Below are 14,845 nucleotides of genomic sequence, written 5' to 3'. Positions count from 1 at the left end.
ACACCTCTCTCTCCCTCTCTAGTTGTCTGTACACCTCTCTCTCCCTATCTAGTTCTCTGTACACCTCTCTGTCTCCCGCTCACTCCCTCTCTAGTTCTCTGTACACCTCTCTCTCCCCCTTAGGCAGAGTAGATGGGGGCTGGCTTAGGCAGGCAGAGTGAATGAAGGCCAGAGAGGATGAGGGGTGGCTGAGACAGGCAGGGCAGCTTGGGCAAGCAGAGTGATGTTTGGGGTGGCTGGGGCAGGCAGAGTGGATGTGTGGGGCGGCTGGGGCAGGCAGAGTGGATGTGTGGGGCGGCTGGGGCAGGCAGAGTGGATGTGTGGGGCGGCTGGGGCAGGCAGAGTGGATGTGTGGGGCGGCTGGGGCAGGCAGAGTGGATGTGTGGGGCAGCTGGGGCAGGCAGAGTGGATGTGTGGGGCGGCTGGGGCAGGCAGAGTGGATGTGTGGGGCGGCTGGGGCAAGCAGAGTGATGTTTGGGGTGGCTGGGGCAGGCAGAGTGGATGTGTGGGGCGGCTGGGGCAGGCAGAGTGGATGTGTGGGGCGGCTGGGGCTGGCAGAGTGGATGTGTGGGGCGGCTGGGGCAGGCAGAGTGGATGTGTGGGGCGGCTGGGGCAGGCAGAGTGGATGTGTGGGGCGGCTGGGGCAGGCAGAGTGGATGTGTGGGGCAGCTGGGGCAGGCAGAGTGGATGTGTGGGGCGGCTGGGGCAGGCAGAGTGGATGTGTGGGGCGGCTGGGGCAGGCAGAGTGGATGTGTGGGGCGGCTGGGGCAGGCAGAGTGGATGTGTGGGGCAGCTGGGGCAGGCAGAGTGGATGTGTGGGGCGGGCTAGGGCAGGCATAGTGGATGTGTGGGGCGGCTGGGGCAGGCATAGTGGATGTGTGGGGCGGCTGGGGCAGGCAGATTGGATGTGTGGGGCGGCTGGGGCAGGCAGGGTGGATGTGCGGCGGCTGGGGCAGGCAGAGTGTATGTGTGGGGCGGCTGGGGCAGGCATAGTGGATGTGTGGGGCGGCTGGGGCAGGCATAGTGGATGTGTGGGGCGGCTGGGGCAGGCAGAGTGGATGTGTGGGGCGGCTGGGGCAGGCATAGTGGATGTGTGGGGCGGCTGGGGCAGGCAGAGTGGATGTGTGGGGCGGCTGGCGCAGGTAGAGTGGATGTGTGGGGCGGCTGGGGCAGGCAGAGTGGATGTGTGGGGCGGCTGGCGCAGGCAGATTGATGTGTGGGGCGGCTGGGGCAGTCAGAGTGTATGTGTGGGGCGGCTGGGGCAGGCAGAGCGGATGTGTGGGGCGGCTGGGGCTGGCAGATTGATGTGTGGGGAGGCTGGGGCAGGCAGAGTGGATGTGTGGGGCGGCTGGGGCAGGCAGAGTGGATGTGTGGGGCGGCTGGGGCTGGCAGATTGATGTGTGGGGAGGCTGGTGCAGGCAGAGTGATGTGTGGGGCAGGCAGAGTGATGTGTGGGGCTGCTGGGGCTGGCAGAGTGATGTGTGGGGCGGCTGGGGCTGGCAGAGTGATGTGTGGGGCAGGCAGAGTGATGTGTGGGATGGCTGGGGCAGGCAGGGTGGATGTGGGGCTGCTGGGGCTGGCAGAGTGATGTGTGGGGGGGCTGGGGCTGGCAGAGTGATGTGTGGGGCTGCTGGGGCTGGCAGAGTGATGTGTGGGGGGGCTGGGGCTGGCAGAGTGATGTGTGGGGCTGCTGGGGCTGGCAGAGTGATGTGTGGGGGGGCTGGGGCTGGCAGAGTGATGTGTGGGGCGGCTGGGGCAGGCAGGGTGATGTGTGGGGAGGTTGGGGCAGGCAGAGTGATGTGTGGGGAGGTTGGGGCAGGCAGAGTGATGTGTGGGGCGGCTGGGGCAGGCAGGGTGGATGTGGGGCTGCTGGGGCTGGCAGAGTGATGTGTGGGGCTGCTGGGGCTGGCAGAGTGATGTGTGGGGCGGCTGGGACAGGCAGGGTGGATGTGGGGCTGCTGGGGCTGGCAGAGTGATGTGTGGGGCAGCTGGGGCAGGCAGAGTGGATGCGTGGGGCAGCTGGAGCAGGCAAAGTGATGTGTGGGGCAGGCAGGGTGGATGTGGGGCTGCTGGGGCTGGCAGAGTGATGTGTGGGGCGGCTGGGGCTGGCAGAGTGATGTGTGGGGCGGCTGGGGCAGGCAGGGTGGATGTGGGGCTGCTGGGGCTGGCAGAGTGATGTGTGGGGTGGCTGGGGCTGGCAGAGTGATGTGTGGGGCGGCTGGGGCTGGCAGAGTGATGTGTGGGGCGGCTGGGGCTGGCAGAGTGATGTGTGGGGCGGCTGGGGCAGGCAGGGTGGATGTGGGGCTGCTGGGGCTGGCAGAGTGATGTGTGGGGTGGCTGGGGCTGGCAGAGTGATGTGTGGGGCGGCTGGGGCTGGCAGAGTGATGTGTGGGGCGGCTGGGGCAGGCAGAGTGGATGTGACCAAGTAACGTAATTGTCCCTTGGTCATTTCCATGTAAGGGAAGGTTGAGTTTATATTAGTTTATTATTCCAGAAGAGCGCATAACCTTACCTAATTGCTATTTCATATGTTAATGTGATTACTTTAAAATGTAGAATACTATTTATGAAGTGTTACTTATTATTAACACAAAAGACGGACGAATCCCATCTGTTCCCAGTTCACCTGTGCCCAGGAGTAACCACATTGCAGCCTCGTTCCTGTAATATAAGTGACAGATCTGTACCACCCCCCTCCCCAATAGTATGTTCCTTTTAAGCCATGTAATCAAGAGTGACATAAATTATGTGGAAGCATTTTCTGGTTTTGGGACTTTCTGGTAAACTGAAGATTCCATGCAGTAATGGGTTTGTGGGTGTATCCGGGAACCAGGGTGACCACATTGGTTATTAAGTGGTCGCCAGCGCTGACAGTTTGTATATTTTCTACTTTCCCTCTCCGTAGAACGTCTGCTCTGAGAGTCACATGTACCCAGCACTAGGCAGCCCTATGAGGACAGAGACCCCCCTTACGTGGGTGGCACTTACTTCATGAGACTCACTGGTTGCATGATGCAGACCAGGTTCCGGTCCCTGTGTCATTGGGGTCTATGTACTAAGACTTGGAGAGAGGAATGGTAGATGGAGATAAAGCAGCAGCCAATTGGTTCCTAACTGCCATGCTACAATGAGTGTTTGAGAAATGGCAGTTAGGGGCTAGTTGTTTGATCTCTTCATCCGCTTTTCCTCCTCCTCTAGGGAGAGATTTCTGCATCAGCGGCCCAGCACAGAGAGACGATGGCCCCCACGCCTTCTGCAGATGCTCTCCCTGGACTTCTTGTACTATTGGTGGGCCGGCATATCCGAGCGCTGGGCCGCCAACACAAAGCCCTCTGGTTCCCTGCTCAGGAGCAATGTCACACATTTCAGCTCCATACACACGGAGCAATATGATTGCAGGCAATATATAGCCCAGTGTCTCCTTCTCTTCAGCGACCAGAGACCACCTGCAGCTTTCCTTATGGTCGTATATAGCCCGAGCTGGTGACACTGCTGGCGGGCAGTGTCGCTCTTTATCCGAGAACATTCAGGTGGCGGGCGGGCTCGTGCGGATGGAGCACCGCAGCTGGACTCTGTGCAGCGGGGACTTGCAATGGCCCAAATGAGGAGTCTGTGTCTGGCCGCCTGCTCCAGCGCCCTGTGCGGGAAGGTGAGAAACGGGGTAGATGTAACGGTTTGGCTAGCTGTAACGGAAGGCTGGCGTCACACAGAGCGCGGAGGGAGACGGGCGAACCGTTGGGGGACAGCAGTTTGAGTCCAGTATCTGTTCTGTTCCCAAACGTGTTTCGTCGCGTTCACGTGACTTTTTTCAATAGTAGGTTATTCAGATCTGATCGCAGTACAAATTTGTTCTCAAAATTGACAAAACCATGTGCACTGCAGGTGGGGCAGATGTAACGTGTGCAAAGAGAGTTAAATTCGGGTGGGGTGTGTTGAAACTTAAATCTAAATTGCAGTGTAAAAATAAAACAGCCAGTATTTACCCTGCACAGAAACAAAATAACTCACCCAAATCTAACTTTCTCTGCACATGTTACATCTGCCCCCCTGCAGTGCACATGGTTTTGCCCATTTTGAGAGCAAATTTGTACTGTGATCAGATCTGAATAAGGGCCTTTGTCTTCGCCTTTATTTATGTATTCTTTATCGTATTCTTATTATAATATATAATGGCTGTTATTATACATTCATGAGGAATTGAAAACAGGTGTCCAAAGGAAGCGTTGTGAGTGCTGCCGGATTCCACCAATCAGCTTTCTGCGGTGGTTCCCCCAGCATTGTGGATGCGGAGCCCCCCGCTCGGTGTCTGAGGTCTGTGGGCTGACAGTGTATGAGTAGGTGAAGCAGAGAGTCGGATAGTGTTTGTGCAGCAATGGGGTTTCTGGGGTACAGATTAGAAGCTTCTGTTTCTTTTCCGTCAACCACTCGGAACATTTAAAGCATCAAATAAACACAAACTGTTCTTTGGTCCAATCAAATCGCTGTCATCTCTGCTTTCCCAGTATTTACTAATGATAATGCAAAGTGAGTTTTATTGGAAGACATTATTCACCACCTGATTGTGAGTCGGACGCATCGCGGGTGTCGCTGTGTCCTTTGCAGGAGATTTGGCCACAGTGTCTTAGAACCGCAGCCGCTTTCAGCGACACACCTGCGACGGCTAAGCCACTCCCCCTGTTGCCTACTTAGACACTGCACCCATCTCTGTGCTGTGGTAACCATCATGTGACATTTGCTGTGCGAATCAGACGCATGCATGGAATTAAGCTGTGTACACATTAGACAACACTGCAAACGATACGATATCCTTCATGATTCCTCTTGAGCTCCCAGACATTTATCTATGGGCCCAGTGGAATGTAAAAGACACCATGCGCTATAAATGTCGCATAGTAATTCGCTAACTGAGCGGGATACAGCTGACAGCGCTTCCGAATTAAAACTGAAGTGAATAATTATTGCGTGCGTCGCTTAGCTGCCGTCTCCAGACCATTGACATCTGACGCATGGAAAAAGCTGGCCCATTTGCTGACATCTGGGATCCGGGAGAAAGACGTTCCTTCGTGGTTAGCAGAATTCGCGCTTTCCCCCAAGCTAGACAGCCTGTCATCATTTTGGATTCAGAAATAGCCATTGCCCATTTCTCTGGTGTTTGGCCGGACTTCAGACCCCAGACGTTCTCCTGGACATCTGTATGTGGCATTTGTTTGTGTTTGTTCCGGCCGGGAACATGATGGGAATGTCAGACAGAGAGATCTGCTGTGTCACATGTGTCTGCGGGGGTCCTGAGAAAGTCACAAACTGACACCCATGCAACACCTGAATCCCTTACATTACATGCTGGCAATGTGTGCTAAGCCTCCGAGAGAGATAAAGTACCAGACAACCAGCTCCCAACTGTCATTGTTGAAACCTGTCAGTTAGGGGCTTATTGGCTGGTATTTTATCTCCTTCCACTTTTTCTCACCAAAACTTAGTACATTGGTTGTCAACCTCAGTCCCCAAGTACCCCCAACAGTTCACATTTTCCAGGTCTCCTCACAGAATCACAAGTGACATAATTAGCTCCACCTGTGGGTCTTTTAAAATGTGTCTGAATAATGAGTGCACCTGTGCAGCTGTCTGGTGACTTGGAAAACGTGAACTGTTGAGGGTACTTGAGGACCAAGGTTGAGAACCACTGACTTGGGGCCTTATTCTGGTTGACTCGCTAAGCAGCGTAAATTCCCTGCTTAGCGAGCCATCTAACACTGCCTGCCCCCCGCATTGCGAATTAATGTTTAGCATAAACATTATTTGCAGAGGAGCGTATGGGGGGGGGGCAAATCATTTCATAGTTTCCGACCATCGAATTATATTTATCCTGTTCCCCTGTTCACAAATATAAGTCAGTCTTATATAAGTTGGTGCATATACATCGGGGACCGATTGAATCAGGACCTTAGTACGTAGACCACCAGCTGCTGTGGAACAACAAATCCCAGAACACCAAAGCTTACTACAGAACTTTCCTACACTATTGCAATCGAGCGGGACCTTATTTTGGGGTGAGTCAGATCCCATTTGACTCATTTGTGCATTTTTGTCGCAGTGCGATGCAACAAAACCGCTGCACAAGACTGGACTGCGTGACTGTAGCGACTGAAAAACATTGACCATTTGCATATCATAGTACCATACGGTACTTTATGTAAGCTCATGTAAGCCCTGGTGGTGGGTCCCAGTAATGTATTGTCTACCACATCTGTAACTGGCCTAATAGTAATTCTCCCTCCTCCGAACATGAAAGCATCCAGTAGGGCTGTAATAACGAATACAGGCAATGCTAATCTGTTCCTTCCTTATCAGATAGATGACAGGCTCACTTCAATGTTATTACTGATAGAGAGGTGAGATGAAAGGCGTCAGGTCGGGCATTGCGATGTGCTGTAAATCACGTAGAAGGTCAGGTGTACAGGTACAAAGCCCGCCAGCGCCAGGGCAGAAGTGTCGGCAGAGATAAGCGTCCCACCTATCTGATTAATATCTGTAATGAGGCCGCTGTCTGTCAGTGACTGGAGGCAGGAGGGCAGCGGTCTCTCTGATGTAGAGTGTCAGCCTTGGGGGCAGGTGCGTTGGTAATACAAAGCGACAGTCTGTGCGCGATACACCTGGCCGTTAGCCATTACTACGGTGGCTGTGCATTGTAATAACATGTCCTGTCCCCATTATACAAGGGTTCCGCAGCGCCTTACATTACATTACAAAAACAAGAGAACAATGACTTACAGTCCAAGACAATTTACTACAGTATTATTCTATATAGGGAGATATTATATGGAGAGCGGTACCCAGCTCACCTGTTACCTGTAACGCTGTATTATTCTATATAGGGAGATGTTATATGGAGAGCGGTACCCAGCTCACCTGTTACCTGTAACGCTGTATTATTCTATATAGGGAGATGTTATATGGAGAGCGGTACCCAGCTCACCTGTTACCTATAACGCTGTATTATTCTATATAGGGAGATATTATATGGAGAGCGGTACCCAGCTCACCTGTTACCTGTAACGCTGTATTATTCTATATAGGGAGATGTTATATGGAGAGCGGTACCCAGCTCACCTGTTACCTGTAACGCTGTATTATTCTATATAGGGAGATATTATATGGAGAGCGGTACCCAGCTCACCTGTTACCTGTAACGCTGTATTATTCTATATAGGGAGATGTTATATGGAGAGCGGTACCCAGCTCACCTGTTACCTGTAACGCTGTATTATTCTATATAGGGAGATGTTATATGGAGAGTAGTACCCAGCTCACCTGTTACCTGTAACACTGTATTCTATATAGGGAGATGTTATATGGAGAGCGGTACCCAGCTCACCTGTTACCTGTAACGCTGTATTATTCTATATAGGGAGACATTATATGGAGAGCGGTACCCAGCTCACCTGTTACCTGTAACGCTGTATTATTCTATATAGGGAGATGTTATATGGAGAGCGGTACCCAGCTCACCTGTTACCTGTAATGCTGTATTATTCTATATAGGGAGATGTTATATGGAGAGCGGTACCCAGCTCACCTGTTACCTGTAACACTGTATTATTCTATATAGGGAGATATTATATGGAGAGCGGTACCCAGCTCACCTGTTACCTGTAACACTGTATTCTATATAGGGAGATGTTATATGGAGAGCGGTACCAAGCTCACCTGTTACCTGTAACGCTGTATTATTCTGTATAGGGAGATGTTATATGGAGAGCGGTACCCAGCTCACCTGTTACCTGTAACGCTGTATTATTCTATATAGGGAGATATTATATGGAGAGCGGTACCCAGCTCACCTGTTACCTGTAACACTGTATTATTCTATATAGGGTGATGTTATATGGAGAGCGGTACCCAGTTTACCTGTTACCTGTAACGCTGTATTATTCTATATAGGGAGATATTATATGGAGAGTGGTCCCCAGCTCCCCTGTTACCTATAACGCTGTATTATTCTATACAGGGAGATATTATATGGAGAGCAGTACCCAGCTCACCTGTTACCTGTGACGCTGTATTATTCTATAGAGGGAGATATTATATGGAGAGCGGTACCCAGCTCACCTGTTACCTGTAATACTGTATTCTATATAGGGAGATGTTATATGGAGAGCGGTACCCAGCTCACCTGTTACCTGTAACACTGTATTATTCTGTATAGGGAGATGTTATATGGAGAGCGGTACCCAGCTCACCTGTTACCTGTAACGCTGTATTATTCTATATAGGGAGATATTATATGGAGAGCGGTACCCAGCTCACCTGTTACCTGTAACGCTGTATTATTCTATATAGGGAGATATTATATGGAGAGCGGTACCCAGCTCACCTGTTACCTGTAACGCGGTATTATTCTATATAGGGAGATATTATATGGAGAGCGGTACCCAGCTCACCTGTTACCTGTAACGCTGTATTATTCTATATAGGGAGATATTATATGGAGAGCGGTACCCAGCTCACCTGTTACCTGTAACGCTGTATTATTCTATATAGGGAGATATTATATGGAGAGCGGTACCCAGCTCACCTGTTACCTGTAACACTGTATTATTCTATATAGGGAGATATTATATGGAGAGCGGTACCCAGCTCACCTGTTACTTGTAACGCTGTATTATTCTATATAGGGAGATGTTATATGGAGAGTAGTACCCAGCTCACCTGTTACCTGTAACACTGTATTCTATATAGGGAGATGTTATATGGAGAGCGGTACCCAGCTCACCTGTTACCTGTAACGCTGTATTATTCTATATAGGGAGATGTTATATGGAGAGCGGTACCCAGCTCACCTGTTACCTGTAATGCTGTATTATTCTATATAGGGAGATATTATATGGAGAGCGGTACCCAGCTCACCTGTTAACTGTAACGCTGTATTATTCTATATAGGGAGATGTTATATGGAGAGCGGTACCCAGCTCACCTGTTACCTGTAACGCTGTATTATTCTATATAGGGAGATGTTATATGGAGAGTAGTACCCAGCTCACCTGTTACCTGTAACACTGTATTATTCTATATAGGGAGATGTTATATGGAGAGTAGTACCCAGCTCACCTGTTACCTGTAACGCTGTATTATTCTATATAAGGAGATATTATATGGAGAGCGGTACCCAGCTCACCTGTTACCTGTAACGCTGTATTATTCTATATAGGGAGATATTATATGGAGAGCGGTACCCAGCTCACCTGTTACCTGTAACGCTGTATTATTCTATATAGGGAGATGTTATATGGAGAGCGGTACCCAGCTCACCTGTTACCTATAACGCTGTATTATTCTATATAGGGAGATATTATATGGAGAGCGGTACCCAGCTCACCTGTTACCTGTAACGCTGTATTATTCTATATTGGGAGATGTTATATGGAGAGCGGTACCCAGCTCAGCTGTTACCTGTAACGCTGTAATATTCTATATAGGGAGATGTTATATGGAGAGCGGTACCTAGCTCACCTGTTACCTGTAACGCTGTATTATTCTATATAAGGAGATGTTCTATGGAGAGCGGTACCCAGCTCACCTGTTACCTGTAACGCTGTATTATTTTATATAGGGAGATGTTATATGGAGAGCGGTACCCAGCTCACCTGTTACCTGTAACGCTGTATTATTCTATATATAGGGAGATGTTATATGGAGAGCGGTACCCAGCTCACCTGTTACCTGTAACGCTGTATTATTCTATATATAGGGAGATGTTATATGGAGAGCAGTACCCAGCTCACCTGTTACCTGTAACGCTGTATTATTCTATATAGGGAGATGTTATATGGAGAGCGGTACCCAGCTCACCTGTTACCTGTAACGCTGTATTATTCTATATAGGGAGATATTATATGGAGAGCGGTACCCAGCTCACCTGTTACTTGTAACGCTGTATTATTCTATATAGGGAGATGTTATATGGAGAGTAGTACCCAGCTCATCTGTTACCTGTAACACTGTATTCTATATAGGGAGATGTTATATGGAGAGCGGTACCCAGCTCACCTGTTACCTGTAACGCTGTATTATTCTATATAGGGTGATGTTATATGGAGAGCGGTACCCAGTTTACCTGTTACCTGTAACGCTGTATTATTCTATATAGGGAGATATTATATGGAGAGCGGTACCCAGCTCACCTGTTACCTGCAACGCTGTATTATTCTATATAGGGAGACATTATATGGAGAGCGGTACCCAGCTCACCTGTTACCTGTAACGCTGTATTATTCTATATAGGGAGATGTTATATGGAGAGCGGTACCCAGCTCACCTGTTACCTGTAATGCTGTATTATTCTATATAGGGAGATGTTATATGGAGAGCGGTACCCAGCTCACCTGTTACCTGTAACACTGTATTATTCTATATAGGGAGATATTATATGGAGAGCGGTACCCAGCTCACCTGTTACCTGTAACGCTGTATTATTCTATATACGGAGATGTTATATGGAGAGCGGTACCCAGCTCACCTGTTACCTGTAACGCTGTATTATTCTATATAGGGAGATGTTATATGGAGAGTAGTACCCAGCTCACCTGTTACCTGTAACACTGTATTATTCTATATAGGGAGATGTTATATGGAGAGTAGTACCCAGCTCACCTGTTACCTGTAACGCTGTATTATTCTATATAAGGAGATGTTCTATGGAGAGCGGTACCCAGCTCACCTGTTACCTGCAACGCTGTATTATTCTATATAGGGAGACATTATATGGAGAGCGGTACCCAGCTCACCTGTTACCTCTAACGCTGTATTATTCTATATAGGGAGATGTTATATGGAGAGCGGTACCCAGCTCACCTGTTACCTGTAATGCTGTATTATTCTATATAGGGAGATGTTATATGGAGAGCGGTACCCAGCTCACCTGTTACCTGTAACACTGTATTATTCTATATAGGGAGATATTATATGGAGAGCGGTACCCAGCTCACCTGTTACCTGTAACGCTGTATTATTCTATATAGGGAGATGTTATATGGAGAGCGGTACCCAGCTCACCTGTTACCTGTAACGCTGTATTATTCTATATAGGGAGATGTTATATGGAGAGCGGTACCCAGCTCACCTGTTACCTGTAACACTGTATTCTATATAGGGAGATGTTATATGGAGAGCGGTACCCAGCTCACCTGTTACCTGTAACGCTGTATTATTCAATATAGGGAGATATTATATGGAGAGCGGTACCCAGCTCACCTGTTACCTGTAACGCTGTATTATTCTATATTGGGAGATGTTATATGGAGAGCAGTACCCAGCTCAGCTGTTACCTGTAACGCTGTATTATTCTATATAGGGAGATGTTATATGGAGAGCGGTACCCAGCTCACCTGTTACCTGTAACGCTGTATTATTCTATATAAGGAGATGTTCTATGGAGAGCGGTACACAGCTCACCTGTTACCTGTAACGCTGTATTATTCTATATAGGGAGATGTTATATGGAGAGCGGTACCCAGCTCACCTGTTACCTGTAACGCTGTATTATTCTATATAGGGAGATGTTATATGGAGAGCGGTACCCAGCTCACCTGTTACCTGTAACACTGTATTATTCTATATAGGGAGATGTTATATGGAGAGCGGTACCCAGCTCACCTGTTACCTGTAACGCTGTATTATTCAATATAGGGAGATATTATATGGAGAGCGGTACCCAGCTCACCTGTTACCTGTAACGCTGTATTATTCTATATTGGGAGATGTTATATGGAGAGCGGTACCCAGCTCAGCTGTTACCTGTAACGCTGTATTATTCTATATAGGGAGATGTTATATGGAGAGCGGTACCCAGCTCACCTGTTACCTGTAACGCTGTATTATTCTATATAAGGAGATGTTCTATGGAGAGCGGTACCCAGCTCACCTGTTACCTGTAACGCTGTATTATTCTATATAGGGAGATGTTATATGGAGAGCGGTACCCAGCTCACCTGTTACCTGTAACGCTGTATTATTCTATATAGGGAGATGTTATATGGAGAGCAGTGCCCAGCTCACCTGTTACCTGTAACGCTGTATTATTCTATATAGGGAGATGTTATATGGAGAGCGGTACCCAGCTCACCTGTTACCTGTAACGCTGTATTATTCTATATAGGGAGATATTATATGGAGAGCGGTACCCAGCTCACCTGTTACTTGTAACGCTGTATTATTCTATATAGGGAGATGTTATATGGAGAGTAGTACCCAGCTCATCTGTTACCTGTAACACTGTATTCTATATAGGGAGATGTTATATGGAGAGCGGTACCCAGCTCACCTGTTACCTGTAACGCTGTATTATTCTATATAGGGTGATGTTATATGGAGAGCGGTACCCAGCTCACCTGTTACCTGTAACACTGTATTATTCTATATAGGGAGATATTATATGGAGAGCGGTACCCAGCTCACCTGTTACCTGCAACGCTGTATTATTCTATATAGGGAGACATTATATGGAGAGCGGTACCCAGCTCACCTGTTACCTGTAACGCTGTATTATTCTATATAGGGAGATGTTATATGGAGAGCGGTACCCAGCTCACCTGTTACCTGTAACACTGTATTATTCTATATAGGGAGATATTATATGGAGAGCGGTACCCAGCTCACCTGTTACCTGTAACGCTGTATTATTCTATATAGGGAGATGTTATATGGAGAGCGGTACCCAGCTCACCTGTTACCTGTAACGCTGTATTATTCTATATAGGGAGATGTTATATGGAGAGTAGTACCCAGCTCACCTGTTACCTGTAACGCTGTATTATTCTATATAGGGAGATGTTATATGGAGAGTAGTACCCAGCTCACCTGTTACCTGTAACACTGTATTATTCTATATAAGGAGATGTTTTATGGCGAGCGGTACCCAGCTCACCTGTTACCTGCAACGCTGTATTATTCTATATAGGGAGACATTATATGGAGAGCGGTACCCAGCTCACCTGTTACCTGTAACGCTGTATTATTCTATATAGGGAGATGTTATATGGAGAGCGGTACCCAGCTCACCTGTTACCTGTAATGCTGTATTATTCTATATAGGGAGATGTTATATGGAGAGCGGTACCCAGCTCACCTGTTACCTGTAACACTGTATTATTCTATATAGGGAGATGTTATATGGAGAGCGGTACCCAGCTCACCTGTTACCTGTAACGCTGTATTATTCAATATAGGGAGATATTATATGGAGAGCGGTACCCAGCTTACCTGTTACCTGTAACGCTGTATTATTCTATATAGGGAAATGTTATATGGAGAGCGGTACCCAGCTCACCTGTTACCTGTAATGCTGTATTATTCTATATAGGAAGATGTTATATGGAGAGTGGTCCCCAGCTCACCTGTTACCTGTAACGCTGTATTATTCTATATAGGGAGATGTTATATGGAGAGCGGTACCCATCTCACCTGTTACCTGTAAAGCTGTATTATTCTATATAGGGAGATGTTATATGGAGAGCGGTACCCAGCTCACCTGTTACCTGTAACGCTGTATTATTCTATATAGGGAGATATATGTAGAGCGGTACCCAGCTCACCTGTTACCTGTGACGCTGTATTATTCTATATAGGGAGATGTTATATGGAGAGCGGTACCCAGCTTACCTGTTACCTGTAACGCTGTATTATTCTATATAGGGAGATGTTATATGGAGAGCGGTACCCAGCTCACCTGTTACCTGTAACGCTGTATTATTCTATATAGGGAGATGTTATATGGAGAGTAGTACCCAGCTCACCTGTTACCTGTAACGCTGTATTATTCTATATAGGGTGATGTTATATGGAGAGCGGTACCCAGTTTACCTGTTACCTGTAACGCTGTATTATTCTATATAGGGAGATATTATATGAAGAGCGGTACCCAGCTCACCTGTTACCTGTAACACTGTATTATTCTATATAGGGAGATGTTATATGGAGAGCGGTACCCAGCTCACCTGTTACCTGTAACGCTGTATTATTCTATATAGGGAGACATTATATGGAGAGCGGTACCCATCTCACCTGTTACCTGTAAAGCTGTATTATTCTATATAGGGAGATGTTATATGGAGAGCGGTACCCAGCTCACCTGTTACCTGTAACGCTGTATTATTCTATATAGGGAGATGTTATATGGAGAGCGGTACCCAGCTCACCTGTTACCTATAACGCTGTATTATTCTATATAGGGAGATATTATATGGAGAGCGGTACCCAGCTCACCTGTTACCTGTAATGCTGTATTATTCTATATAGGGAGATGGGTACTTATGTAATATCTGGGCTCCCGGTTTTCTTATGAGACCGTGTCCCCTCGCGGGGCTCGCTGCGCTCGCCACGCTTCGGGCACGGTGGCTCGCTGCGCTCGCCACACTATATAAAATCAACTCCATGCGTAGTTGGATAGTAGGGGTATGAAAAAATGGGGTGCATTTAACATGGGAGTCCAGATAATACATAAGTACCGGGAGATGTTATATGGAGAGCGGTACCCAGCTCACCTGTTACCTGTAATGCTGTATTATTCTATATAGGGAGATGTTATATGGAGAGTGGTCCCCAGCTCACCTGTTACCTGTAACGCTGTATTATTCTATATAGGGAGATGTTATATGGAGAGCGGTACCCATCTCACCTGTTACCTGTAAAGCTGTATTATTCTATATAGGGAGATGTTATATGGAGAGCGGTACCCAGCTCACCTGTTACCTGTAACGCTGTATTATTCTATATAGGGAGATATTATATGTAGAGCGGTACCCAGCTCACCTGTTACCTGTGACGCTGTATTATTCTATATAGGGAGATGTTA

At 47.8% G+C, this 14,845-nt stretch overlaps 2 protein-coding genes across 3 annotated transcripts in view; one reads left to right on the top strand and one right to left on the bottom strand.

Moving 5' to 3' along the window:
* JMJD4 (jumonji domain containing 4) overlaps positions 1-14,845 on the bottom strand; it is a 322,213-nt gene that overhangs the window by 68,882 nt on the left and 238,486 nt on the right. The window lies entirely within an intron of this gene.
* SNAP47 (synaptosome associated protein 47) overlaps positions 1-14,845 on the top strand; it is a 59,997-nt gene that overhangs the window by 43,438 nt on the left and 1,714 nt on the right. The window lies entirely within an intron of this gene.

This window comes from Crinia signifera, chromosome 5 (assembly GCF_055691185.1).
Source record: "Crinia signifera chromosome 5, ASM5569118v1, whole genome shotgun sequence".
Lineage (NCBI taxonomy): Eukaryota > Metazoa > Chordata > Amphibia > Anura > Myobatrachidae > Crinia > Crinia signifera.
Note: the sequence above shows the minus strand (reverse complement) of the source record. Positions and strands in the feature narration are given on the sequence as shown.